General features: G+C 39.6%; 1 non-coding gene across 1 annotated transcript; it reads left to right on the forward strand.

Annotated features, from left to right (window-relative positions):
• Positions 1-459: 459 nt before the first annotated feature.
• Positions 460-566, forward strand: LOC125610439. Its single transcript, XR_007340458.1, has one exon. It is a non-coding gene; the product is annotated as a U6 spliceosomal RNA (small nuclear RNA).
• Positions 567-3,863: the final 3,297 nt, after the last annotated feature.

The following is a 3,863-nucleotide window of genomic DNA, read 5'->3' on the forward strand; positions in this document are numbered from 1 at the left end:
ATTTGCCCATATAGTGTGCCTTGTTCTAATTTTCACAAAGGCATCACAGAATATGGCTGAGGCCCTATCATGGGTAGTGAAGTGGGTATTGATTTAGTGTGTTGGAGTCTAATGTAGGTGAAATAACCTCTTAGTTGCAACATATAAATCTCGACTCCAGCAATACTAGGGTCAGGTTCAACATGTAGCCTTCATAGAACATTATAAAAACAGTGATTGATGTTTATCACATAGTGTCCATTACCTGGAAATGCACATATTATTGAAAAACAGAAGTTTATGTACTGGATGTAAATATAGAACGATAAATGACCTTATCTTCCTCTAATCCTATTGCCATAATTTAATAAAGAAACAGGGCTGGATTGTAGTGGTGGTAAGTGTTGCAAATGGGGAGAACAGAAAGGAAAGTGTTGGAGTCACAACCCTTGGAATTATCAGTAGGAAAAACACTATGTTGTGCTTGCTTCAGCAGCACATATACTAAAATTGGAATGATACAGAGAAGATTAGCATGGCCTCTGTATAAGGATGACATGCAAATTTGTAAAGTGTTCCATATTTTTAGAAATTGTGAGATACACACACATACACACACAAATAATGGCATTCTGCTCAGCCATTAAAAAGAATGAAATTATGAGAATATCATGCTAAGTGAAATTAGCCAAACTCAGAAACCATAAGGTCCAATGGTTTCTCTCATAATTAGAAACTAGAGTAAAATAAAGGAAAGGGGGAGGAAAGGATAAAATTAAATAAAGAACCCATCAAATACAAATTAATAGATACACAAAAGGAAGTCTAATAGACTAGAAGAAGGAGAAGGGGAGAAGATAGGGCGCATGGGAGGGAAAAGGGGGATCATACATCTATTTCCATGCATGTATTATAATGGGTTCACTTGATGCTTTGACTGTATTCCTTGTGGCTTTGAAACTTACATGTTTTTTTTCTTTTTCTCAACCTTCTTCTCCCTGACCTTCTCCTCCTTGATCTTCTTTTCCCTAACCTTGTCCTTCCTGATCTTCTTATCCCTAACCTTCCCCTCCCTGATCTTCTTTTCCCTAAACTTCTTCCTGATCTTCTTTTCCCTAAACTTCTCCTCCCTGATCTTCTTTTCCCTAAACTTCTCCTCCCTGATCTTCTTTTCGGTGATCTCCTTCCTAATCTCTCTTCCCTAATCTCACTTTCTCTGAATCACCTGATGGGCAGAATCACAGCCTTTGGGCTGGAGTCTCCTGTGTTTCTCCTTTGCTAGCAAAGCAATAAACTTTTTTTTCCTTTTTTTTCAAACCAGTATCCTCATTATTGGATTGGCATCTAGACAAGGACCGAGCTTTTGGCAATAGTAGGAGTCTCTCAGGATGAAACTAACTACTATGTATAACCATAAAGCTCTAATAATAAAATAAAATAAAATAAAAGCACTATGTTGAAATGAAGTACCCAATCATTTTCTCCCTATCCCTCTGAATGAGTCAGGAAAAAAAACCAAACAAACAATAAAATAAGCACTTTGTACTCCTCACCACCTTCTACACCAATCACATCAACACCTCAATGTTTCGCAAACATACTATGCACATTCTCTTACTGTTCCTCTCCTTGGTTCATGAATGGAAAGTCTTTCATTTTTTTTTCTTTTTTAAAATGGTACTGGGGATTGAACTTGAGGCGGGGGTAGTGGGGAAGTTTACCACTAAGCTTCATCTACATTCCCAAACCTTTTCATTTTATTTTATTTTTTTGCAGTGTGGTGCTGGGGATTGAACCCAGGGCCTTGAACATGTTAGGCAAGCGCTGTACCACTGAGCCACATCCCCAGCCCCTCTTTCATTCTTTTCTGTTAGCAAATTTTCTTCATTTTTCAAAACTCAGCTCTATGAGCACTTCTCTGATACTCTTAACCAGTCTAGTCCCTTTTACTACAATACTCTATTACCATCTTGTATTAAATGTGAACCTACCTACTGACCTTATTAGTTTGTTAGTTCTACCAGCTAGCCCTTCCCCCTGAATCTAAGCCTACTCTTGCCGCGTCCGGCCAAGGGAGCCGAGTCCGGCGAGGGACGGCGAGGTTAAAAGACACACAGGACACCAAGGTTCTTCATCCAGGAGTCAATAATCTTTATTGCTAACACACCTTTTTTATACCCCAAGCAGCAGAAGTGGAAAACTACCCAAAAGCAGGAGGGAGGGGGGAGAAATTTAGTTTTAACATCTATTATTGCCAGGTACCGAAACCTCCCTTAACAATAAGTCCATCAGACCAGAAAAGGTCAAGGCATTCCCGTGGGATACATATGTCTCAGACGGACAAGCAGGAACAGAAAAACCGCAAGTTCGCCATGGCCTTGTGAGCTGGCCACACTGGCATGCAGAACAAACTAGTGGAGGTAGGGCTCCAGGGGCCAGGGTGGACCTGCTGCCAACATACTCTGTGACTGCTTCCACTAATAAAATATGGCAGGAATGACACTATGCCCATTACAAAGCTACACCTTAAAAAATTGGAAGCTCCAACTTCCTATGCTTGGAACACTGCCTCATGGAGTCCCCAGGTGTCATATAAGATATATGACACCCCTCTGGAGAGACCTCATGGAGTCTTCAATACTATATGCAGTGAAAAAGGTTCTGAGCCTAGCCTTCCAGTTTTTCTTAACAATGTGTCAATCACATGAATAAAGCTGTCTTGGATCCTCCAGACCAGACTGCCTGCCAGCTGAATACCATCAACTGATCTTGCTTGGTTGACCCCCTAATTAACATCCAAGTTTTACCCTGAATATTGACTCACAAAATTGAGAGAAATAATGAATTTTTTTGAGCAACTAAATTTTGGATAGTTTGCTACATCATTAACCGATAAACATAACAGAATTTTATACCTGCAAATAGGGTGTTTCTATAGCAAAAACAAACAAAAACAAAACCCCAAAACATGTACCAATTACTTTGGGACTGGCCAATGGGTCTCTACCTTCAAGGTCTAGAGGAGCCTTTTAGTGAAAACTGGAAAGCCCTGAAAGAGATCGTTAATCTCTTGGGTTTGCCACCAAGGAATTGCTATTGGAGACAAGTTTGACAACACTGTTGATTTTGGTAACATGCAAAGTAGAAAGATACTTAATGACCATGTGCATATGGTTGGGGAGTTTCCACATAGAAAGTGCAGAGTATCAACTGAATATTTCTAGTTGTCTATCCAAAAATATGATAGAAGGACTCAGGGTAGCATTTCTAGTCTCTGTAAGATCTCAAAGGAAGAAATGGTAAATATCAAATCCATAGGGTTGCCAGTAAAATGAGATCACAGGGTAAAGATAAGTCAAGGGTGTGACTGCAAAACCTTTTAAAATCTCAGAAATTTTCAGATACTTTCAAAATCATTTCTAAAGGAAAAAAGTATAAGGATCTTAATTATATGCCTTACAGTCTCTCCCTGATCAACAACAGGGTTTTTTAGCCTTATGGGTGTGGTTTCACATCAGCTGCATATGGGGCCCATCTACAAGGTTATCTGAAAAGGTGTGTTTTTTTGTTTTTTTTTCCTAATGGAGTGGAGTATAATTTGAGACATAGAAAACTCCCTAAATTTTATTTTATTTTGCTTTTTATTTTACCCTCCAAAATTTAAAAAGTTACATTAGCTCGGCTAATTCACAGACAGTACAAATCAATAAAAGGTCTCTGGATCCCTACCTACTAAGGGCAGAAAGCAGACTGAGGAAAGTAGTAAGCTATAAGCCAAGTACAGTGGTAAGCATCTGTAGTCCAGGCACTGGGGGGGGGGAGGGTAGGAGGATTGCTTGAGCCCAGGAGTTGGAGACTAGCCTTGGCAACATAATAAGCTCTTG

The sequence above is a fragment of the Marmota marmota genome, unplaced genomic scaffold (genome assembly GCF_001458135.2).
Source record: "Marmota marmota marmota unplaced genomic scaffold, marMar, whole genome shotgun sequence".
In the NCBI taxonomy this organism is placed as follows: Eukaryota; Metazoa; Chordata; class Mammalia; order Rodentia; family Sciuridae; genus Marmota; species Marmota marmota.